The sequence below is a fragment of the Anser anser genome (genome assembly GCF_964211835.1).
Source record: "Anser anser genome assembly, chromosome: 2".
NCBI classification, from domain to species: Eukaryota; Metazoa; Chordata; class Aves; order Anseriformes; family Anatidae; genus Anser; species Anser anser.
Window position 1 is genome coordinate 149338631 of NC_139721.1, and position 26931 is coordinate 149365561.

Here is a 26931-nt window from a genome sequence, read left to right on the forward strand (position 1 = left end):
TTCCTCTACACAGTCTTCTAGCCACTCTGCCCCAAGCCTATGGTGTTGCATAGGGTTATTGTGGCCAAAGTGCAGGACCCGGCACTTAGCCTTATAATAATAACAATAAAAGTAATAATAGCAACAGCAACAATAATAACAATATAATTGTCTCTAAAAAGTTTAAATTATTAAAATGTTCAGTAATTATATAATTTCCTTCTTTACAAATGTACCATTTATGGAGATGCATATACTTCTCTTTCTTTTAAACCTTCACTATTTCCTTTGCAGCAGCACTTTAAACCTTCACTATTTCCTTTGCAGCAGCACTCAGCTTGTCTCCTGAACTCCACAGAGTTTTCTACAAAGAGTATATATTACCATAAACTTTGAAATGTACTGGAAAATAAGAGTTTGTTTCCAGACCTGGATCCAAAGTAAAGTCTTATTTGGGAGCTACAAAATGTTTCAGTGGTGAAACATTGCTTTGGTAGCTAGGAAAATCTTTTCCATACTTTTGTGATTTTAAATACCTGCTTGTCTCTGATTTGGCCATCCCATAAACACCACTGCCTCTTACTGACATCTGCTGCAATGCAGATAGCATTCAAACATTTTCAGGTTTCCTCCACGCTTGCTACCTGCCAGCCTTTAGTTCCTAAAGAAAAAAGCAATTCACTTTGTATGTCAGAGCAATACTTGGCCAGTTCAGGTTTGACTTCTTCCTTATCCCAGCAGGACAACTGTTCTCCACCTTCTTCTTGTCCTTACATAAAGGGAATGACCCACATGCCAACATGACAAAGATCCAGAAAGTTATAAAAGCTTCATTATAAGGCTAAATCCTTAATAGTTATTCAAACAGCTTTCACGAAGGAAAAGAGAGGGTGTGCATGAAAACAGAAGATGTTAAAATAATGAATCATTTGGCAGAATCTAGAGTTTTTCTATAGAGTTTATGCATTTTTTTATTATTTTTTTTCAAGCAGATTTACACTTTCAAGGCTGTCAAATTAAGCTGCATCTTCCACATAGCTTTTCTTCTGTTTCTTGCCAAGAAAACCAGCTGGAGAGGTTTTGTAGTGAAATAAAGATTGGAATCTTTTCTTTCTTTCCTTTATGTCACTGTGACTATACCAGCCTCTTCACTACTTAATATTAGCTCTTATTGTAACCATAAATCTGTAATTTTATGTTTTAATGTATTTCACAATAAATGTAGATTAGAACATGAATATTACTATAAAAAACTAGCGACTGAATCCTTTCACACATATATCTGGGGATATGTGACCAAGATTATAAAGTCAAAATAGAAGACGAGATTTTTTTCAAACTTTCTTTTCTGATTGCTCTATATTCTTGTCCAAGCAGAGTAATTGATTGATCTCTGTGTTAATCAGTGAGAAGTTATGAAGAAGCCAGGAATTTCCTCTCCAAAAATAACAATATATTACGTTGTTTTTTCTTTACTTGGTCATGTCTTGTTGAGGACAAACACCAGTTTAGAGCAGATATCTAACACTTCGCTAGCTAATGTTAGGTGTGGTGAGTAACTCCCCTCAACAACTACTAATCTGTTAGCAGTTTATAATTGCACAAACTTTTAGCTTTTACTTTTAAAGGAAAGGCAACATTTTTAGTTTCCTGAGGTTTCAATAAAGAGTCAAATCTGCCAGTGATGTAATCCTCTAGACTCCACTGGCATTATAAGTTGATTACATCCCAGGGACTTTGTCAGGAAGTTGATAAAGTAAAACATGTCACCATCTCTCTTGGATAATTTGTGCTATGATTATAGAATAATTAACTTCCAACAGAGGAAGCAATTGCTATAGGAAAAGGAATTGGATTCTACTTATATACAGATCATAATAAATGAAATGTGTAACTAAACAGATGTATTTCTTGCGACAATATAATTTGAACCCTTTTATTCAGATTCCTGACCCTTACTGAGTCCAAAACCAAATGCCCTCTCACCAACTTTCAGTTGTTCAATCGTTACCGAACACTCCTATTATCAAAGCTTTATGCCAGTGTACTCTCTGGTGTTACTTTGCCTTAGATTAGATAACCGAGGCTGAAGCAGGACTCCCAAGGTTTCTTTTACAGTTGGTGCAAAGAAATATCTCCAGAGAGCTATTCAATTCATTGTAACGCAGACGTGTGAAAGAGAAGCGACTGCTTCTGGAGGAGCCTAGGTTGCACAGGGAGTCTAAGGGGGGCAGTTCAGAAATTTAAAATTAGGTGAGGGAAACTTGCCAGGATGCTCTTTTACTAGATGGCCCTTCCAGTCTAGAAAAGACAGCAGATTATCAGTCCTTCTGCTGTAGATTCATTTATGAATGAAATGTACTTCTACCTCAAAGGCATGTCTCTAGTATAGTCAAGAGACTTAAACACTGTGGGCTTTAGCTGCTAAGTATGTATAAAGTATCCCAAGCTATTTATTTATTTACTTATAAATAATATATTATCTATAAAAATGATTTTTATTCCTTTTTATTATAGATATTCTCATATATATATGAAATATACACAATATATATATTCTCATATATATGAAAAGAACCTCTTTTCATTTTCCTTTCATGATGCCTTTGACACTCAAATAATATATTTTTTTACTGGTTTATTTTTTTATTAAAAGTGACTAGTAAGCATAAAGCATACATGCTATACATTTAAATCGAATGCAAAGCACTTTTTTTCTCTACAATATTGTTATTAAATTATAATTAGTTGCTTGGAAAATGTTTGCTGGGTTTCAGCCCCTTCATATGTCCCTCTCACAGGCATGTTTCTTGCACTCCTAAAATGATCTACAAGAATACTGGTTACTGTTATTCTTTCAAAAATTGGTGTTAGAAATTATTGACAAGTTCTTATTTTGTTGATTCGTTTCGCTTAGAGTTTCCACTGTGTGTTTTTAGGTTGAGTGAAGCAATGTGTTGACTGCTGTAAGCAGTAATGCGTAAGCACTTTGCACTTCCAATCAGAGCTGAGTTACTTTATTAAGCAGCCATTGAGATGGTCTTTTTTTCTTGTGTACTTTGAAGACTAATCCATATTTTCAAGTTCAGGCATTCCTTGGTTTTCAGCTGGGACACAGTCTTCATCCAGCTTTTCTATGAGAAATGAGCTATTTGACATCCCTTGGCAGGAAGCCCTTAAAATCCATTCCCTGTAGGTGAAAGTTTCTGCAAGGATACAGTTTCAATTTATCCTCTGTTACTGCCAGTGTGGCATTGAGCTTTGTACGCATTTTTATCTCTCTTATGTGAAAAACAAGCAAACAAAAAGAAAACAACATTCATTTCCTTAGCTTTTGTGGAAAATATGTGTTAAGTAACTATGTGTGGAAAATATCCTAAAATATATGCTTCAGAGTATTAAACTACTCTGTATTAAATGCACTTCCTTGAGACATAGCTTTCTTCTTTTATATCCTCACTATCAAAACAAGTTTTATTCTCCCAGATGCAGATGATTCCTCTGCATATTGTTGATATAATTATTACAGTTTGAAGAGAATGACTTACAATTTAAGTAATTAAGGGCTTGCCTCTCTTGCCTTTGAAATTCAGATAATGTTTCCCACTCATTCAAGAGAAACAGGATCAAGCTTTGCAATTATGGAAACTTTCTTAGGTTGGTAGAGTGATCACATGCTTATTTTCTAAATCTGAATGAGCAGTTAGGAAAAACATTTGAATGACAACAAAAAAAAGTTTGCATACTTTTTATATAATGTGTATTTTACCATAGATGATTCTGCCTCATTAGCATCCTTCTTTCATAAACACGATTCAGAATTCCACATGAAATGGGAAACAAAAATGATATGACACCTTTACATTTTTGTTTGCTTTGTTAGTTATGTTTTGAATGAGAATCAAAACTCAGAAGGGGGGAAAAATGTTTCAGTTTACCTGGCTGGCATTTTATTAAACAATATAACCTCCTCTTTCAACTTAAAAATCACTAAAGGATTTTGTTTTCTTTGTTTTCTTAATATCTTTTCTTAAAGGGGAAAATATCAAAGGTAGGAAATTTGACTTACAGGATTAAATCATGTTTGGTTCTTCATTTCTGTCAGATACATGCAGAAGTTTTTCTCAAGTACTTTCTGTTAGCAATCCCATTTTTTCCACTTACCTGTTTGAATTGTAATTGAGCTGGTGTGTCACTTTCTTGAGCTGACCCAAACTGTTTTCCCTTCTTATTTCACTTAAATCTACCTTTATTAAGTTGGTGAAGCATATAATGGAATACCAGTAATTATATGACAATTAGTTACATGAAAATAGTAATAGGATTTCATGGTTTACTTTCAATGCAATAACCTATAAACCTTGAAAAGAAGGTTCACTATAATTGAGATACTGTCAGAATCAAACTTGGTCACATACAGTCTAAATGTACAGGTGAAGACATACACTGTATGTGCATATAAAATATGCTTATAGTCCTTACAATGTCTTTTTTCTTAAAATGTCCATTTAGTACTCATATTATAAGGACTACTTAGGTAAGAGTGCAATGGGATACATGGAAGAGGCACCTCAACACTGTCTGACTGTTTTACTGTAACACAGGACCAGGACAGCAAATGCTTGTGAGTGTAAGGTTATGGTGAAATACATATTCCCAATCCTGCCTTTTGCAGTAAGAGTAGGAGTGAACCTCTCTTGTATGCATTCAGAGATGAGAATGAGGTTGAGAAGGAAGCCAAAGGACATTCATTAGTTTACTCTTCTTCCTGGACTGAGAAAAGTCAATCAACTGGCAGAAATAAAAACAGTTTACAAAATCAGCTACATAGGGATTCATTCTGTTCACTTTCATCCTTCCAGGTCTGAAAAAGAGAAAGACTATTTACTGCACTAAGGAAGGGAGAAGGTTTTCATTTAGCAACTGGTAATTTGAGAGTTGTTCTATTTGATGTATTTTAAGTTACTTGCAAGTCAGGAGAAAGGGAATATTGACAAGAACAGGAGATACATGAATCCAACTCTGCTGTGATTTCCAAACCAAAGCATAAAAGGGGAATGTTTTCTTTATTTAGGGCTGAAATTCTCTTGGCAAGTGGCTGTTCTCCAGCACTCTCAGCCAACTTCACCTGTGTGATAAATCCTCTAAAAACAGTGACTGTATCAGATGAATTTAATACACTTCTCTGTCTACAACCAGTATAGTTTATTTTAAAAGCTATTATTGACAAGAAAAATACAGCTTTAAGAAGGCTCTGCATTTTCTGAAATGGTTAGTTTTTACTAGAAACAACTTGAGTAATCAAAACTGTGATGAAACTTATTTCCACCATACAAGGTTGTCAGAATTAACATTAATCCAAGCATCCCTCCACACCCCCCGCCATCATTAAAATTGTAATGGCCATCCTTATCATCCAACTACAGACCAGAGATGTTAAACAAACTGTTATGTCAATTTCTGAAAATACCACTATGTAAATAGTTGCTAAAGGGGAACATTCACATATAGGTGATTTTATGATGCCATTAGACAGGAAAAACACAGCTATTTAACTAGATGACCACAACACACTTATAGAAGCCTGCAGATTAATTTATCCCAATTTCTTTGGCAAATAAAATAATTTATCATATTTTCATTAAAAAAAAGGATATAAAATCAATATATTTGTACCCTTACCTATAAATTTCTTTCATTGTACTTGAATTATGTGGTTAGTGTTCCCAAGTTCAATGCAAATCTGCTGCTAGAGGTGAGACATAAAATAGCTACATTTCTTCTGGGAGAGAGGTAGAAAACCGGAAGCTAATAAACATTATCTAATACAGATTCCAGGCATCTGCTTTGTCATGAGATGATCTGCTTCTTTCTTTAACTCGACAATTTCCTGTAAAAGAAAATCTGCATTTTATTTATTTATTTATTTATTTATTTATTTTCATAAGGAAAACAAAGCAATTTTTAATTTTCCAAGGGCAGAATTTTCTTTAATTTTTACTGCTCTTTTTTTTTTTTTTTATTCCCTTTCAGCAATCTGAGATGGGATAAGTAGTGTGAAGATGTATGTTAGCTGAAGATGCACCTCTGATATCAATAGAATTATCTTTTTGTTTATTCTCTGCTCCGTTCCTTATATAACTTAATGTTTTGACAACTTGGCAATTCACACCAAACAAAGTGTAATGGGATTCAAACAAAATCAATTAACACTTTAATTTTTTCTTATACTCCATCTGTTCTCATAGTAGAAGTACAAAAGCTCACATTATGAAAAGAGAAGACTCCAAAATTAAATTTTATTTACTTCTCTGCAGTGAGAATCAGTAGTTTATCTGAACACTGTTGTAGTGGAAAATTCCATGATATCTACAGTCATAAATGACTGAGCCTCTAAGGTGACTAAGATCAAGCCAAGCCCTGTAGCAAACTAAAATTTTGTTGAATTTCTGTGACTTCTGTCTTTAGGGAACTAGTGCATGGATGATTATTTTACCTAGCAGACTTTGTGTCTTAAAATACTTGGAAAACAAAACTAGCTGATCATGTTGGCTGCAGCTGAAGCCAGATTATTTTTTTTTCCAACATATTACTTCAAGTCAATCTGCTTTTTAAAGCATCTCCTGATTTTTTGTACCAAATTTTAAACTAGATATATCTGAATGATCACCACTAGAAGATTAATGGTGGGATTTTTTTTCATTCCTCACTTTCCAATCCTGATGAATTCAATATGCATTGAAAAGATCAGGAACTGTTCTGTATACTTTCTCTCTACATATATGTATTATCCTCAGAAATTTGACATAAAAAGCTTGTCATTTTAAGAAATGTTTTTGGAAACCAAGCTAATACCCATAAAATTTCAGATGGGATTTTATTACTTCTAAGGAGGTTGTTGCAATCCATAAACAATATAGTTATCCTTGCAGACATGAGACAGATTGAAAATTAGGCTGTAAGTACAACAGAGAGAGAGAGAGAGAGAGAGAAATTTCTTATTGTGACTGGTTGTTTGCATCTATCTATCTCCGTTAATAAGATAGTGACAAAATTAAAACCAAATGCTGCCTTGCACTTGGATAGATTTTTGTGCTTTGTTCTACTTATCATCTGCTAAGCTACTCATTATATATCTATCTGGTAAGAGATACAGGGTAACATTAGTATTTACAGAGATTTCCTAATTTTAAATTAATCTGAAGCAGAGGTTTCTTTCATGTGGTTGGACAGTTGTCTTATCCTGTTATCTCTCTAATTTTGAGGGTAAGAAGAGACTGTTGTGGCACCACTGAAGTCAACAGACCTCATTGATTTTGATTAGCTAGATCTCCTGGGTTTTCTGGATTAGTGTTTTCTAGAACTACTTGAGGGAGCTGATCCATAATGTTGTTTTTTCTGTTTCTCTTATCTTCCTTTATCTTTTCACCTTTCCTTTATCACAATCTGATTTATGTTCTCATCATAAGACATCGTGATGTTATTTTTTTCCCTTTCCTCTTTGAACTGTCTTTTGTTCTGAGAGAATGGTGCTAGCCTTAGTTATACTGAAGTTTGGTTTAAATCTGTGTCTCATGAGAAGAATTACTAAAGATCACCTACTAGTGTGTCTGCTGATGAATGACAAGGCTGGAGACACAACTCCACTGTCCTGCGTTGCACCATACCTCCCTTGCATAGATTCAGTCTCTTAAGCAGAAGGATGTTTACAGAATTTCTGGAGAAAAGAGCAAGGCCTGGCAAATATAGTACTTACCTCGTATAAACATGCATTTTGTTGAGTTAAATTAACTCCATACTTGAGCAAAAATAATTCTTGTTCAACACCATCATCAGTGTTTGTTGCTGTGAAACAATGAGCACAATGGATTTAAAGGAGTATCATCTGGCTAACATAAAGAAATTCTCCTCCACATGGTTTATTCTGATATTTAAAGAAAAACTAAATTCAGTTAACTTTACCTGCATAAATGTTCAGCACGCATTGGTTCAAATCCCTTTATAGACAGACCTTACGGAAAAAAAAAAAAAACAAAACATTTTTACTATAAGCATCTGGCTACAACAGATGACCCATATAAAACACAATACTCCCTGCATTGTCCTTGGGGATCCTGGGAAGTTATCTTAAACCTCAGGGCTAGAAACTTTAAATGGTTCTGGTTAGATGGATACCTCAATTTAGAGTAATCCTTAAACACAATCTTCAGTTTACAAAGGTACAAGCCTCTGCACTAGTAGTATAATTATGGGACACTGCTGGGTCAGTGATTGGAACAATAAAAGACATCACCTTTAAAAATAAAGAGGGGTTACCAGTAACCTCCAAAAGCTGACAGTGTTTTTATATTGATGTATAGTTGTTCATTGCCCTTGCATGCTCAACCATACAGCTCATGGTTGTTAAGATCCATCCATGAGAGTAGAGTTGGAGAACTATCCAATCTTTCTTGACTTCATTTAGATCTTATTTCCACTTTGAAAACAAATAGGAAATATATTTGTCATTTTCATATCAGGAATGTTTTTCAGCTTTTTCATCTCGAAATAACATTCATTTTCAAAGTATTTTTAAAAATATTTTAAATCTGAAAAACATGCCAGTCTAAGATTTTAAATTAAATATATATATATAAATATCTTTAAAGTCAATCTCAAGATTTCATTTTATTTTTTCTCCCTGGAAACTGTTTCTTGGAAAGCTCTTTTTCCACTCTGACTCAGAATAAAACTGTTTTGAAAGCAGTAAATTTTCCTTTGGTGTGGAAATTTTGGTGTCCATATATTTCTAGATTTGTCTGAACTATGCTAGCATTCAATAGTACTTTAACTCTGCCACCCTGACAATTAAAAATATGCAGCTTTCAAAGGAATTTAATTTACAATTTAATTTGAATTTTTCTCTTATACAGCCAGAGTGAATCAGAAATATACTTTGTGGAACAAATGACGATAAAGATATTTTATGTTTTTACAAGTCAGAGAAGAATCATACAGAAAGACTTAAATCTTCTTTAAATGATATTCAGTGCTTCCAAAGGGAGTGTTGTTTTTATTATTATTATTATTATTATTATTATATTTAATATTTATTGATCTTATTTTTAGCTAGTAGAAATAAGAAGGGACAAAAACTGCAATTAAAGTCTACTGTTCTATGAAAAAAAATAAACAGAAAAAAAAATCTGTACAGCTGTTTTCACGGACTGCTTCAGCTCCTTGAAAAAGTTATTTACACTCCTGTGTTCACAACTATATTAAATCCTCAAAATAACTATGTTGAATGCCTACTTTAATTCTTGTCATCAAAATTACTTAAAAGTCTCTCTGCTAGCATAAGCGATTCTTCAAGGAATTTACATATTCCCCAGTATGAGGAAATCCATTTAGCAACACAGAACACAAGACATCAACACTTTTCAATCACATGCTAATTGAACTGAACTATATGTTTGCAGAGTAGATATGAACACACATAAAGAAAAGCAGCCTCCACAACCATTATATTTCACAGAGTGGCTACATTTTAGTTCTAGTTTCTGATTTACACTCTGATAATTTAAAAGGGACACTTCTAAATACTATTATTTTATGGAAATCTGCGAACAATATTCTGCTTTGGAAACATTTCTGCTTATAGCTCATCTTATTTTTCTTCATAAGCATTGTTTTATTTAAATGCAAGGACCTTTGTTGATAATAAGTGCATATATAAACATTGCTATTTCTTTAACTGAAGTCATAATCTTCTGTTTGTATTTGAGAAAGACCCTTTTAATTATCAGGTCTCTAACAGGCTCCTCTTTCATCCTTCACTGTCTCTCTAACTTCCTTTTCTGTAAAAGGTGTAATTCTATGCTGTGTAAGAACTGTTTATTCCAATAAAGAACTGATTTACTTGTGCTTGGGACCTGATTATGTTGACATTAAAATTCCTATTATTGTACTTTAATTTACAGAACTGAGACTTGGTTTAAAATTTAATTTGAGTCCTGATGAGTTACAAGCTTTGCCTTGGCTTCACGGTTTCCTCATGGCCACATTGAATTATTGAATTTATGTATATTTATATATCTTTACATAGAATTCCTTTTTTTTTTTTTTTTTTTTTTTTTGGTGGTAATTGGGCAGTCAGGCTTAACAGCTTGGGTAGTATTTTTGCTCATGGATAATAGCCAGGTCCTTGGCTTGTGTGAGTTTTTGATTTAGCTGCAGGTCTTCACAGATCTACTTAGCATGTACATTAGGATTCAGGGAACAAAAAACAAAAACAAAGGAAAAAAAATCAAAGATTTTCATTTACAAATTGGCATTGTTTCCATAATCAAATTGTTGCTGTTTCCGTTTTCATTTTACTCTTTTCCTTTGTGGAGCTCTGACCGTATGTTACAAAGTCTTCCATTTCACAACAAGCAATCCATGATGATATATACTCACTGCATGTTATTTACATTACAGAAGACATTACACAATTTTCTCTATAACCTAAAAATCAAGCATGAACACGGTAAGAGTCCATAGTCAAAGTCCTACACTGGACTACAAGAACCCTGGAAAACAAAAAGAAAAATTAACTTTATAAACAACACTTTTCTCTTCCTTAAAGACAATAAAATAAGGGTGCAGTTTACTTTGTAGAGAAGGTGAACATTCTACTCTAAAAAAGCAATGAATATGAACATTTAAGTCTGACAGCCTATCTGTTGTAATCAATATGGAGTATGTAAAGATACAGTAACTACTGCAGTGAAAACATAAGGCCTGATTTTAGAAGGTGGAAAACATCCAGGTCATTGAACCTTCTGGAAATTGTCAGCAATTCTGAATATTAGATGTTCAAATACACATGACTGAGTGAAGGAAATCAGGTTTTTAGCTGATGGAATATCTAACAGTGATTCACTATTAAGTAAAAGCACACATTTAGTTGTTCTGATGGGGTCTGTCCAGATCCATTTCTACTGAAGCTTTTACCAGGGCCTGAGCAGACAGAAATTTGTGTTAAGCCCATAGATGGCATGAAGGTGAGAGGGACTTCAACACACGTTGGGAAGTAGGACTGGAATTCAAAATGGCAAGGACAGACTGGAGAAATGGTTTGAGAAATTTAGAATGAAATTGAATAATGCCCAGTGGAAAGTGCCAAATCTTTGATTGCACAATGTAGCATGGAATGGATAATCAGGGGCTCATTTGTATCTTCAGAAGAGAAGATGGAAGATTAAATCACAAGCTGAATATGAGATTTATGGAAAAAAATTGTAGTTTTCTGGGTATTTTTTTGGAAAAATTATATATTTATAGAAAAAATAGCATAAAGAAGAAAATTGTCTTCAAGTAGGAAAAAAAAATTGTTTCTAGGAAGGAAAATAACACTCTTTTCTCTAGCTTACGAAGAAACAGCCATAGTAAGCATCAGAAAAAAATCCAAATGATAAACAAGCTTAAAGAGTGGAAAAAATCTGCAGAGAACTGTAGAGTCACCAACACCAGATTATATAAAACTGGGCTTAAGACACACTTTTGCATGCCACTGCAACTGCTTTCTTGTATAGGTTCAGATAGAGTAGAAAGGTCACTTTTAACAATTCTGGTTCAGATTTCATGTTGCAACAGAGTAGCAAAAAAATTATTTATTTGTTTGTTTGTTTGTTTGTTGGTCTGAATAAGAACAATTAACAACTATTAACAAACCCTAAAAACAGAGAAGCACTTTACTGTTGTTTGCATTTTAGGTAATGTCTAGATCTTCTGTTATTTAATTAAATCCTTCTTAACATATTTAAATTAGGTTTCAGATAATGGTCTAAAAATGAATTTCACAAAGTTTGTGAAATTTGCAAGTGTTTCATCCCCATGAACATAGCTTTGAATGAAGATAGACTCTTTAAATGTAATGTTATATAAGGTTTAGGTTTCTACTGGATTCTATCCTGGTTATTTAAAGCTTGATTTCAACTAGATGGAGGGTGAAAAACAGCTTCGTAAAAGTTTTACAGACATTATTTCTAATACTACTTTTTCTGGCACATTTAAACGTTGCTTATAAATAATACGACAAGATTAATACCCCATGCAGCCACATGCACTCCAGTGAAATTACTCCGGGGATAAAGTTCGTCCAACACTGTTTGAGTAGCCCCAAATGAAGACACTCTGTTACCAGGAGAACTGTGAGGGGAAGAGGGGAAAAGAACAGATGTTTACTCATTATTCTTTGGGGACTTGTTTGTTTTTCCTGACATCAAACAATTATGGAGAATTCAGCTGTTGTTAAGGCAGCTTTATTTTAATTGAATATATTATTACATAGGAATATTTCTTTGGAGTGGCACTAATCTTTGAGGAAAAAATAAATGAAGAAAGAAAAATCAGGATGGTAGAATCACTACAGGATGGTAGAATCACTTTTAATGGGTTATAGTTCATGTTAACACAACACCTCCACATAAATGAACATGTTCTATTTTTAGAAAAAATTCCAATTAGCCAGTGAGCTCTCTCTCTCTTTCTCTCTGGATAGGATTGTGACAGCAAGTCTTTGGACTTCTGCTGGCATGGAATCCTACATATGTGCTACTGACACATAAAAACTACCTTTGTAATCCTTCTACAATCAGCTTCTCTCCTGGATCCCTGCCAGATCTCTGTAAGTGTTTGATGTTTCATCCATACCCTTGGGGAATACCTCTCATTCACATTACAGCTACTTTACATCATTGTAGCATTGTAAAGAACCCTTAAAATATCACTCATTGTGACATTTTCCTATGTCTGTATGGTGAAAAATGCCTTTAGTGCACGAGACTTAAATTTTAAATACTAGGGAGGAACTTTTCCCACACATTCATGGCTAAGCCATATGTATATTCCACCACGTTCAAAGTGGAAGCAATATGTTACTTCATGGTCATGGATCAGAAAGTGGTTGATAATGTTGTAGCTATCACACTAGCTACTCAGTGGAAGTAGATAGTCTACTGCACTCACAATAAAAATATATTAAATTCTATGTTGTAGGAGATCATCTGTTATGTAACTGTTATTACTGCACAGATTTCCATGGGAAGATGCAAAGTTCTTTTCCAAAAGGAGAGAGTATGAAAACAGGCATTTTATGAGCAGACATATATATATATATACACACACACACACTTATATATGTTTATATACATATATATATTTTCAATTTCGGGAAAAAAGGGAAAGAAAAGAAAGGAAAGGAAAGAATAAAAGAATAAAAGATCAAAAGCAGAAATAATTATTTCAAGAGTCTCAGGAAGCTTGTCTTGGTGAAAGTGGTATCAAAACTGACACAACTTTTGCCAGCAGCATGTGCATAAGAGGTCTTGAGACTGAAGATTCTTGCTGTTTTACTATTCCCGGCCAAACAAGAAGTCACTCCTCTAAAATATCTGTCTTTTCATTTTCAGGACTTAATAATCATTGTTTTCAGGAAACATGCTACTGATGACACTCTTGAAAGTTCACCTGAAAGACCAAAATAATGAAAAAAAAAAAAAAGGTAACATGGAGGTTCTCAGAGACTATGATGGATAAAAGCAAATAAGATTTTTCGTATAGCTTATGTCTTCCTTTGTGCTGTTGTCTAGAGGACAGCATGACATGATGCAATAGCATGAGCTATTAAAACACAATCAAGTATGCAAGTCTTGAAATCACCATCTGAAGGGGAAGCACATATCTTCAAGGCACTAGATTTCCAAAGTGTTATGGATAATTTCTTTCAATAAACTCTTTAAACTATTTGGCATGATAAGAAATAGATCCTATGAAAAAAAAAAAAAAAAAAGAGTACTATTACCTAATAAGAAGCTGTTTAGACTTATGATAAGTAAAACCAACCACTTGCTGATGGCTGTGCTCCTCAGTCCTAATGAGAAGAGCCAGGTTAACTAGACAAGCATTATAAGAAAACATCTAAAACCTGAGCTCAGTGAAGCAATGGAGAATACTACTTGATTTTATTTATTCCTGATACTATGAGAGACAGATAAGAAAGCACAGATATATGAGCATAAAATCCAGCTTTTTGCAAAATAGAACTTTGCAAAATAGAAGTGTAAGGATGGCATGAGTAATAATAATAATAATAACAGTAATAATATATTTTTTGGTGAGCAATAAAACTAATGAAGCTGAGCTTTATTAGGCCTTGTAACCTACCAGAATGTCCTCCCTTATCAAATAAGGTACAAGCTCTGACCAAAGTCTTGATTTCCTGTGCCAAAGTGACAGTGCCATGTCACTCTACAGAGTCCTTGATATCTAATAAAGACAGTGTTCAGACTGCATTAATAGGGATCTCCTCAAACACCATTTACATGAAAAATTTAGAATATATTTGATATTGTGACTTTTATGTCACATTAATTTGAAATACATTAGCAGTATATCAATGAACAAACCATCTGGATACCAATTTCAGACACATAAGCATAGTTTGATCTTCTAAGGGAAATAGGTATAAAACCCCAATATCAAACTAGAATAAATAAATTAAAAAAAAAAAAAAAGAGAGAGAGAGAGAGAAACTGTAAGTGTTCCCTTTACTCAGGAAAATCTCATACTGATCTCACACAGAGATATTTCTGGCACATGTAGATTCTGGGATGAATGTCTCATAGCAAATCTTGATCCTTAACTACTTGCTGAAATCCAAACCACACAGGATGCACATTTTTTTTTAAGGTTTTAGTGTCTGACATCTTTGCTTTTGCATGTTACACACTAAACACTCAATGAACATTTTCTGCATACGACTGTACTGGGTGTGGTTGGGATGGAGTTAACTTTCCCTGCAGCAGCCCATACAATCAGTGGTGTTCTCCAGTTTAAATGTATCCACAGTTAGATACATTCATATTCTCTTAATAACTTTATCAAAAATACTATATCTGTATTTGAATAATTAATGCATGTGGACACAGTCAAGTGCTGGCTGACAATATTGTTATGCCAATAGGTTGCAAAAAAAAATGATAAAAATGTAAATATTTTCTCAGTTGGCAGTCATGTTGCTACGATGCCCAATGTTACAAATCTTTTAGGTCAAAGAGATTGGAGTCAAAGCAAAGGTGCAGATAGTTGTTAAACTAATGTCCCTTTTTCATCAATGCCACTATATAAGTAATGCCATGGTAAAATGGCAGGAAAAGCAAAACAAAATAAAACAAAACAAAATCCCAACCTGCTTATATTCTGAGCTGAAGTACTAAATAAATGCAAACTGGAAGTTCTCACCCATTTCATCAGTAATGACAAAAGGATCATCCGGTAATCTTCATTATTTGGAAAGTGACTATGACTTCTCTCAGAAGCATATGATGACTAAGCAGACCAAGATTTATGTCACACTTTCTTTATAGTAAATGTAATATATACAGGGAGTACAATAATGCCTTAATAATGTCTTATTGCCTTGCTTAATGGGTGCTATACTCTTTGCAAAAAGGAAAAATGAAAAAAAAAAAGTTTATACCAAATAACAATTTTTATTTGTCAGTTTCATCACACATGAACTCTGTGAGAATTCTGTCTTCAGATGGGGTACTCAACAATCAGAACATCATGAAACCTGAGCTTTCATGCATATAGCAAATTGGATTGAATGGAAGAATTCAGCCAACAGTTAATCCCAACAGGTATCAAATAGTTCTGGAAGCTTATGGGAGTTCCTTTAAATTTTCTGTTTAGCAAAGCAAGAGCTTAGTTTTTCCCATACTACAAGTCTCATTTCCATCTTTGACTAGAAATTAAATGCACAGATATAATAAGGATTTTTTTCAATATTTCCAACTCAGTTGGAAATGACAAATTTCACAAGTTGTTCCTGGAATGTTCTTATCATGATTTACAGACTCAAGTGTTTTGGTAAATATCTTTAAAAAAGATATAGGACATACCCAACAATCTGAAACTGTTTTCACAAAGTCAGCCTTAAGAAGTTTCCTGTATAAAGATTCATGCTTATCTTAAGAGAATAGCTCATATATACATAGCAGTTTAAATAATTCAATTTTCCACACATACCCCAAAAGCTGACCTTTGTGAATACTTCGGATATTTGGTTCCACAGTCCAAGTAGGCACTAAATACCCACATGCTTTGGAGTAACTGGCCCCACAGTAGTCCATTAATTACTTTTACCCTTAATTATCTTGCAAAGTTATCAAACAAAAAGTTTACTTGAGTGGGGCTAAAGTAAGTTCAATAAACTTTTCATATTTTTACCTGGTACATTTTTCCACCCCTTTCTCATTAATTGTATTGGCTTCTGTAGTTAGTGTGAATTTTAAGGAAGATGCTAGACCCTATTCTTCACTCCTGCAGAAGTTAAACCACAGGAAAACCTATCAAGTGTTGGATTCTGAGGGCATTAGTGTTAATGCTAAGGACTAAGTAAAGCAAGAAACATGCTGAGCCCAATGAAAACACCAATTACTTCAACCAATAATAAAAGTAAAACAGTTTGTGGGAGTGAATGGATCATTGTTGAAATCATAATGACAGTGAAGGGAAGTGGAAAAAAAAAAGCCTCTCTTGGGATGGTTTACCTCTAAGTAAACAGTTAGCTCAAATAGTTTGCTCTTTGCATTTCTTGGATTTCTGCTGACATCTATGTTGCAATCTAAAGCTGAATAAATAAGATCAACAGCAAGGATTGCTTGATGATTAGAAACTATGTTTCAGAAACTGTTATTAATAATAACATTGTTGAAAGGCTCTTTGATCAAAGCTTTGGGACTACAGAAAATTCCTTTATCAGACGTGAAAAGAAAAAAATAAAAAGAAAAACAGAAGCCTGTATTCTCCATTATAAAATATTAAAATATATATTTTTTTAATATCATCATTGCTGAATTTCACCCACAGTTACATGCATGTTGCATCTCCTGTAATCTAGCAGTGCAAAATCTGACATTAGTTATGCTTCTGTGGATCAAGGAAATGTCCATGTCTTCTCTTCCTCTGTCTTTTTATTCACAGTTTTACTAAGTCTGAGACCACTCAGTGTTCATTACCAGGCAACACAATGACTTTCTCAACTTTTGTTGAAAACTGATTTTTCTCTCCTTTTCCCCTGTTAACCATTACTTGAATACTGCTAGAGCACACACTTTCAGTCAGGGTGTGATTTCAGCATGTGTTCCTTAGACTTGCCCTCCACATTTCTAGTGATTAGTTTCAGAGGGCTATTGTGTTTACCTAGGAGAGATATGCAGTCGTCAGGACTTCCCATCTCATGTTTTCCACTTGCTCTTCCCCTTTCCTCTTTTAACTCATCCCAAATCTCTGTGCTGTGGTCTTAGTACGTATTCTGTCATTTTATTTCTACCTTGTTCACCTTTCTTCAAATACAACACAGTCCTGTAAATAATTTTCTGTAGATCCTTAAGTAACACACCAGGAATCATCACTCTTTTAAGAATCAGCACTTCTATTTAAACTAATGTCTAACAGTAAAAGCACAACAGAGTGAAATGTGGAGAGAAACTAGGATGTGAAAATGAATGCCATATTTGGCACAAAGGGAAAATGAGAGGCATAGCAGTGTGCTAAACAGCAGATAAATCTGTTTTCTATCTGTTTGCATTCAGAGAGCAAATGTATGACTTCATAGCAATGTCTTCCTTCAAGAAAACAAAACAAAACAATTCTTAATATTTATTAAGAACACTTCACTGGAGTTTAGAAATCCAGGTGAGTTCTGGCTCCCAAAGGCATGGGCTCTATTCCAACAACAGCCTTGGTAAATTTCAGTACATATTTACCAGGGGTGGGGGTTAGCAAACACTGTGGATTTCTGTGTGCCTTTTTTTTTTTTTTTTGGTGTGTTTCAGTGGTGAAACCTATCAGTACTATGCTGATTATTTTGTCATTCACCTAAAGGAACATAAAGTGTTTGTCTAATCCCCATGCTCGTCATCAGTTTATGTGTATTGCTCCTACCACAGAAAGGATCAACGAATGAAAATGAGGCTGTCACTGATCTTGATTGCATCTGTATGAAGCTGGGGGAGAGTTTTTTTGTTTTCTGAGTTTCTAGATCCATGTGACATGAGTATAGCCTGGAGTTCAGTCTTTTGGGAATGCTTGACATGAAATATTAGTATACAACATGCATTCTTTTTTTTCTTTTTTTTTCTTTTTTTTTTTTCATTGCAATATATGAAGGTTAGCATTACTTTTAAGCAGAAATAATAATTTTGAAAGGTGGAGGTATGTTTTACAGGCTGAATCCTGTAAATCTCCCCTTTGTTTGGTATGCCTCTGGACACAGAATACAAACTTGGCTGTCTTAAAATTATCACTAGACCCCTGCATTGGAATGTTCTTCAGGCACACAAACATGCCTTTTGCAGCAGCCCATAGCACTTTCCTCCAACTTATTTGATTTTAATGCTAAAAATCCACAGAGAGCCCCTTTTTAGTTTAAATCCATCTCAGGCCCATATTGTGTTTCTGCCTTAGGAGTGATTCTGAGAGGGACTAATTAGAAGTCCAATGAATGTGTGAGGGTTAAACTCACAGGCTCTGCTCATTAACAGTCACTCACCTAAGAATATTTTGAGACTTCTTTTCTGTGATGGGAAAGAAAGGAATGACTAGACAACACTTAAAAACTCACATTTTATTATACAAACACACATTTCTGTTGTATTACTAGGCCTGCAGTGGTGACAATACCTAATTTAACAAGAAGATTCCTCCCCTTCCACAGTGTTTCTTCTTGGAAAATAACAAAAGAAAACAACAACAAAAAATCACTAATGAACACCCCTTCCCCCAAGAAATAAGGAAAATCAGAACCATTTTGTTAATTGTCTTTTTCCTGCTGTTTCCATGGTAATCCTGGCTACTAGACTTCACTGCAGAGTGACAGTCCAACAATTCACACACTACACCCTTTCAGGCACAATGAATGGCTGTGAAAGAGGCAGAACAGGCACTATTCAGGAAACATGTGATATCTACTCAATGCACTACCTTTCATCCACATTTTCCAAATTGCAGTTAATTTAATTCTAAACAAATGGCTAAGGGGTACAAATGAGGATTAAAAGGAAAAGAACATCTTGAGCTCTAATGGGGACGGTTTGTGTGAAGAACAATATAGCACTTTCTTCTGATGCCAAGGCTGCTGAATTGAAAGATGCACTTTCCCTCTTCTTCTGAGGCCTTAATTTATACTCTATATCAATAGTGAAATAAACATGGCAGAATTTTTTTTTTTTTCTGATAAATTATGTAGGTTTTGGGTTTCTATTTTGAAACATTTTTGTTACATGAAGGTGTAATTTTGATTTTCTTCAAACTAGGAAGAAACCTCCTGTATTTTTTTCAAGTAAGACAGCTTTCTTGACTGGGCCTCTCATTCAATCAATTAGTTTTTTTATTCTATGTCTCTGAAGTTATTGTTTTAAGTCCCATAGAAAAAGCCATGACAAATACCTTCAGGTCACCTTAAGAAACAACAATGGACCTTTTGAGAATGTCAATGCCCGGAAGGAAATTATTATTCACATTAGATTTAATGACAGTGAGACCTTTTTTTCATGTGATTCTTTTTATTTTGATATGTAAAGGGTATTATCTTTGCTTAAAATTGATCAAGTGAACATCTTGAATTTTGCCATATTCAGTTAAGAATGAGGAAAGAGACTTAAAAACTTTCCATAATTGGTAATTTATTGCATGACATCATAAGCATGAACAATGTGTCAAATCTGCTAAGGATTTCACTTTCTGTGCCACATGGAATTTGTATTGAGAATACAGACACTGTAAAAGGAGATACTGAAAGTAACAAAATAGCTTTAAAGCAATTTAGCTTTTCAGTGATCATTCCCTTTTCTATCTTAAAATTTGAGAATGATAAAAAAGCAGTCTACATAAAATATTTCTTACTCAGGAGACATTCTTTGTTGCAGCCATGTTTTTTCCAACCAGTGTATGCAGAACAGTGTTTTAGATGTGATTACTATCAATATCAATTTTACTATACTTATTTATTCTCGATTTATGCACACTTTATTTTTAAGAATTTTACACAGTTACCAGACATGTCATTCTTTATCTGTGAGAAACAGCATTTCATATTGTATAGCCAAAGACAAAAGGACAAAAAGCTTGTGAACACTTTTCAAGTTTTGAAGATAAGTACATTTTGACTTGCAAATGTTTTCTATTGCTATGTTAAAGTGATCTGACTTACAGAAGTAAAAACAACAACAAAAAACAACCCAACATTTCACTTGAATGTTTAAAATAAAATTTTCATGTGGGATCAACCTTTGCTTGCTAAGACCTCACAGAGAGCAGCACTGTTTTTTGATGTACTTAATATGACACAAATATATCCTATTATCTGAATGTGAAGAAAACTTGATGACTTTTAATGGTTAACTGTGAGTGCAGAGTAGTTTTTTAAAATCTAGCTGCCAAATGTATATACATATATATATTTGTATCAGGAACAGACTTTAATAGAAGCATACCATTTTAAAAATCATGCAAAAATCTATTTTTGGTAATAGGTTTGTGATAAGCACTCAAGCTATTAAATAATTATATTTTTCTTCTTTTGATATCACTATAGCATTGGATTATTGGTGACAGTGTTATGTGAGTTTGGTTACCAAAGAAATGTTTTCAGAGACCTAGGTTCTTTTTTTTTTGTTTTGTTTTTTAATTGACACTAGTTAGGTGGATTGATTAATCACCCTTCAAAATAAATAAACCAGTGGTATGTTGAAATTTCTCAGGTAGTACAGCATTGCTGATTTTAACACAGGATAAAAGTTTTTCAAAAATATCACTTTTCTTTGCAATTCTCAAACACTTAGTCTTTTAAGGGGTGTTAGCATACATAAACACCTCCTATGGTTTGGGAAATTTTAATCAGTTCAATCAAAAATCTCCCCTCAGAAAGCAATACTACCTTTCTGCTTTGCAGTTTGCACTGCTTTTGGTTTGTTATTCTCAAGCATTCAAAACACGAGAGCAAGTGGAAGTAAAGACAGAATTGCACATTTGTCTTAATAAAACAAGAGCAAATTTTGTCTGGACAAAGGTACCAAAAATGGTAGCACAGTCCCACGCATGCATATATTATTCTCTATGCCAGAAAGTGACTGTTATGCCTATCTGGGCCTTTTTAGATCATGCAATCAGGATTTTACCATATATTTTGCTGGAAAAGTATGGAGCATGACAGATAACCAAGTCAGATCCTTGAGGCCTAGCACTGTTGGCATAATCTGGGCAAATGTCTAGCCACAAGGTTGTGTTAAATATGGTCGTTTGGAAAGATGATGTTATTGTAGTTAAATATGGAAACAGTTGTCTCTAAATTTCCTATGAAAGTCTACTCTGTCTGAACAGCTAATAGTAAGTACTTCCTCATGGTTAACCTTCCTCCTCCACATGCCTCTGGTGCCCATGGTTGATTTAACTATACCATGGCTTTGCTTAGGTGTCTTCACTGCACAATCCTGTGAAAGGAGAATACTAAAGATATTTTCTGAAGTTTCCAGCTTCTTTATTCAATAAAATGCTAAACATCAGAGTAAAATTCAAACTTATTTTTTTTCCCCTTTCTCTGTCATTTTTACCGTCTGCAAATACTGCCTATGAAAAGCAAAAAATGTATATCCTTCCTACAGAGCTGGGTTTGGTCTTCTTCAAGCTATCCAAATCTTTAAAATTTAGGGTCTTTGAGAGAACGGTTGGTTAAATTAGTAGAGAAACCTCAAAGTGGGCAAATATTACCAGGCTTTTGATCTTCATTGACAAAAGAATCTCAAAGAATTATATGTTCCTATATGATATGTTACAAAAATGGTTTTATGATATTGGAGTTTCATCAAACATGGAGAAGTCTTTGAAAAAGTCTTGAAGACTTTTTTTTTTTTTTTTTTGTTTCCCTGTTGGAAATACCTGAGAAGGTAAAAATGGGAGAACTCAGAACTATGTTGTCTTTAGCAGACAATGCTGTAGCTGTTTCTTCAGCACATTTCAATTTTCATACGGGGAAAAAAAAAAAAAGGAAAAGGAAAAGAATCCTAGCAAAATAACAAATCAAGGAAATAGCATATCTACTAAAAATAACACAGACAACTAAGGTAATTGCCTGAAATCCTATCTATAAACCCTCTGTGCTTTTGCTATATTTACACTAAAATAATTCAAACATATTTGCATGCCAATAAAACAATAAACAAACTAAGATTTTCATGCCTCTGGCAAGGTCCTGTATTCTAAATTTAACTCTAAATTTTTGCCATTCAGGCCTCAGTAAGTTTTACTAGACAACCTAAGTTGCCTGACCCTAGGCCTTGGTTTCTGTTTTTCATTTCCACTCTGACTTGTTTACCCTTGACAGAATGACAGATGCACCTACCTCAATAGGTCACAGTTACATCAGAGCAGCGATCAGCCTGCCAGGAATACTGTCACTGTAACCAACCATTCACTGGTGAGTTACATACTATTCATGTGAGAGAGAGTGGGCCAACTGCACAGCTGGTGTAAATCGGTGTAGTGGAGCAATATTGATTTACAGCAGCTGAAAAGCTGATGCTTATCATCCACTAGCCAAAACAACTCCAGTCACCTAGTGATTCCAGTATCTCTTTCCAAATGTGTATTCCCACGTAGAATGAAAGCCTGCTATCAGATCATCCTGAGGCACAGTTAATAGTTTGTTGAATGTTCCTGTTCCTGGAGTATCTTCTCTTCATTTGCAAATAGTCTGTTACATTAAAGTAAGGAGGTCTGATTTATTTCTAAATACAGAAGCATTTTGTAGAGCAAAGATGACTTGAACGATTAAGGAATCTATTTTTAGTGTTATTTTTAATAGGAAAGCAACACGAAAGAAAAAATGTTTATTTCTTCACTTCTCTCCTTTTCTTTGGGCACACATAAGTAGATTGAGGGATATTTTCCTTCCAAAGCTTCTATCACTCTCAGAGGCTTTTTTTTTTTTTTTTTTCCTGACTGACCTAAGCCTCATTCTGGTTCTAATATAAAACAGCTGAAAACTTCTACTCTGAAGAAAAAAATAGCAACAAGGCAGAAGATATTGTCATTAGACACATATTTGCTGCTTGTAAAATAGATATATAGCTCCCTGAGCCCACTTTAAAACCAAGGCCAAGATCTGACCTCAGTACTTTCCTCTCTGAGCACATGCTTAGCTATGAATTCACTTGTCACTTAAGAAAGGAGCCCTTGAGTTTATTTTTTTTCTCCTTCCTCTGCCCTAATAATATATGTTCCTGTAAAAGGGGAGGAAAATAAAATAAAATAAAAATGATATCCATATTATTTTCCTCTACTGTCCCTAGGAACATAAGAATTCATGAGATGATTTGTATTTAAAGACTGAAGCCATCACTTTCCAATACATTGCATTATTTTTCCAGAAGATTGCAATTGAATCCTGTGCCATTTCTAGTAGATAGTTTTTCAAATGCAATGTTTTAATTTTGGAGGTAAGTATGCCCATTTTGAGTCCTCAGATCAAGACTGTAAGCCTGCTGTAAATCATCAAAAAGAGGTAGAGAGAAGAGCCAAACTGACTTCGCTGACTCCTCTGCTTGTTCCCTGTGCTACACAGAACCAGTGAGAAATATGTGCAAGAAGTTCAGGGACCACAAGAGGACTGTGGTTGTGCATCTGTGTGGATAGGCTATTTCAGCTTTATAAAGACCTACCAGCTTTTTACTTTGAGTACAGAATCCAGTAGGTTCTCTATTCAGAAACCTTCACATGACTTCTCAGACTCTGAGTCACCATGAGGAATGACACACCACTGGTAGACCTTATTCATCAACTTTTTACCCACTACAGCTGTGTAAAACATTTACAGTGAAACAAGAAACCACCCATGACTCTTCTGGTTTCAGGTTTCCCTATAAATTCAAAACTTAAGTGAAGGTCATTGTGAATCTCTAATGTTTGTGAATCATTTGAGAAAAATAGGCTGAGTTTCAAAGACCTTCAGTATGGGAAATGCATGGCTTTTGAAATGATAACTAATGATATATGAATACTAGTTCTGACCAATTCTGATTTTTCAATTTGTGTTACTCTGGAGTTTGATATTTGGTATAACAGATATAAGCACACAGACTCTAGTTTAGACAGAGTGTAGCTGTAAAGAGAATAGCTGTAAAGTGAATATATTAGCTCTAACACAATAGCCATTTCAATCAAGAAAGGGAACCTCAACAGGAAGCTAGGATGCAAAATTTCTAATCTAGATTTATGAAGGACTAGGAAAAATCATCTGAAAGTAGATATAGAGAGCAGATCTGATACAGTGATGGAAGCATGAAATGGAATTGAAAGGATACTATCATGAAGAGAAGCAGATGAGCAGAACTCAGATGAGACAGAAATATTAAATACATTTAATTTAATAAACACAGACAGCTCTGTAGTCAGCAGCAGAGACAAGGGTGAGCCAAAGTAGTTCATTAGTAATAATGAATATCTCATTTTTATATTACAGACCCTCTCAGAAAACTTTATATGAAAGCATGAGCACTTTTTTTGTAGCATAAGTGAATTTACTCATCATTTCTTGTAACATGCAAAGAAGCTATTCCCATTGTGAATGTAGTGGTGGTGAAAACTCTTAGGCGTAAGATACAAGGATGCTGCTTATAGGACTGAGGGTCTGATTGTCCTGGTAAAACCATGTGATAGATACATCAGTGTCAGAGACAATTTATAAAGATCAGGATTGATGTCAGTCTAATTTTTCAACCAATGCAGGGTGTACCTTAGTCTTCAGAATAAGGACAACAACTTCTTGTAATGGGTTTTTAGGGAGGATATTACAGTGAATAGCACGACATAATTTGTTGAATTTTGATCTCATTACAGGATTACAGCTTAACCTGTGTTATAAAAAAGACTTTTAAAGAATCACGGAATCACACAATGGGTGAGGTTGGAGGGATCTCCAGAGATCATCTAATCCAACCCCTCTGATCAAACAGGGTCACCTAGAGCATCACAACAGCTGTATCAAAGACTAGGAAATTGCAGCTTCCTTTGTTGATTTATGGACAAGGGATCCTTATACATCTCTTGGACCCGGAAGTCTGTCCAGACCAGCATAAATTGTCTGAACGGCTCTAGTTGGGACAGCATGTGACAGTTTCACTGGAGCTCCTTGAAGGTGCATGAAATTCATCAAAATCTTAAGACTTCAGTCATATAATGTTTTGTCAGCCACCAATAGAAAAATAGAGTAGTCACTTTGCAAGATATGTTCACATGCTCAATATATTTGGATTCCCTAACAACAAGTCACATATTTAGATTAAGAGCAATCTATCATGTCTGAGCTAAATGAATCCTGAGCAAAGTGGAGTTGCTTTGGTGCTTGGAGTGGTCCAAGAGAATCCTGACTGCTTTGGATTATCTGCAAGCAGCAAACTATTGCTGCTTTTCCAAACTATTGAGTATGAGGCTTAGGTTACACACTTGTGAGGGGACAATTTCCACAAACTATAGTTAAAATACTTTAGAAATAGTAGTTTTTGCAAATATTTCTGATTCAAAATAAATTATGACGTACTGTTGTACTTTGAATGCCAAATGTCAAGCATGGTAGATATTATTACTCGCCCCCCCCCAAGACATTTTATAGTAACAAATATTTATTTTCCTCTTTATGTCATCATGTAAAGTTGAAAGTGATCATGAGATTCTGAACTGTAGTTTAGGTAAGTATCCATGTGACTTGCTGTGGGGTCTGCTTTCCCCTTCACTATCACCTACAGCAGAACATATTAACCACCAAATACTGACAAATAAATAGAGAATAATGAATAATGAAATTCATTAAACCTATTTCATTAGGCTATGATATATTTGTAGGTTTACAGGCTAGCTATGCTATGTTATAGCTTATGAAGTATTAATAAAATAAAGAGAATACTAGGGCTAGGACAGGAAAACACAGATATCTTGGTCAGATTCTGCATTCTGCATTCCTCTCAATTTTTGTATCAGAAAACACTCATCATTTTGGTACCTTTGTTTGCAAGGGAAGCGATGGAGGCGGCGGATGGCCGGGCGAAAGCTGTGCTGCCCGCGCAGGACAGTTCGAGAGTGACACCACGTGGAGCCGGTGGGAGCGGCCCCTAAGGCTCAGCCAGAGGAAGGAACTGAGGCTGAGCACCGCTACAGCCTGGAAAGAAATTAAAACAGGCAGATGGGGAAGTAGTCCTTTGTGTTTAATCCAGGATTAGGAAAAAAAAAAAAATCCTATCTGCTTTCACTTATGCATTTATTTTTAGGCATTTGCTACACTGCTAGGTGCAGCTTGCACCTAAAAAAAGACACCTGTTCCTCTGGCCATTTCTGTCATTATTTTCCTCCACCCCTCAAACTGGCAGTATGAAGTGTGAACAGGGGACCCAGTTTTCAGCTTCAAGTCCCACACAGCTGGAATGCAGAAGTGGCTCTGCATCCTCTGGTTCAGGACAGCTCTGTCCCCAAAACAGGCCCTTCAACCATTTGTGTTGGCCACAGCAGCCCCAACAGTGGTAGGATCTGTGGGAAGCTGTACTTTTCACTCTGTCCTGTTTTCTCAGGAGCTCTAATGTTCTGTTTGCATTGTGAGGAACCAGCCATACCAACTTTAAAGGCCTCAAGGTCTTCCTGTGAGAGATATGTTAAAAGTATTACAGAACTTGAACTGAGCTCTGCATATTTTATACTTTTCTGTAGCACCTTAGAGTATTACAGCAGCTTGAAATCTCTGCGAGATAGAGAAATCACTAAATAATTCTGTTGTACATGCACCTTGGCTTATTTTTCTGGAGTCTCTGACTACTGACATATTAAAAAATTTAACACCATTTCACAAGCTTATCCTGTACTTTCTACCTTTTGCAGAATTAC

General features: G+C 34.7%; 1 long non-coding RNA gene across 4 annotated transcripts; it reads right to left on the reverse strand.

Annotated features, from left to right (window-relative positions):
• On the reverse strand, window positions 1–26687 carry LOC310894842. 4 transcript variants are annotated; one of them, XR_014580236.1, is made up of 6 exons: window positions 26060–26687; window positions 12050–12150; window positions 10417–10529; window positions 7942–7990; window positions 7736–7824; window positions 1–5869 (listed from the first exon to the last, which is right to left on the reverse strand). It is a non-coding gene; the product is annotated as an uncharacterized lncRNA (long non-coding RNA). The 4 variants fall into 4 exon arrangements; XR_014580238.1 differs by having other exon boundaries at window positions 10283–10529; XR_014580235.1 differs by lacking the exon at window positions 7736–7824.
• Window positions 26688–26931: the final 244 nt, after the last annotated feature.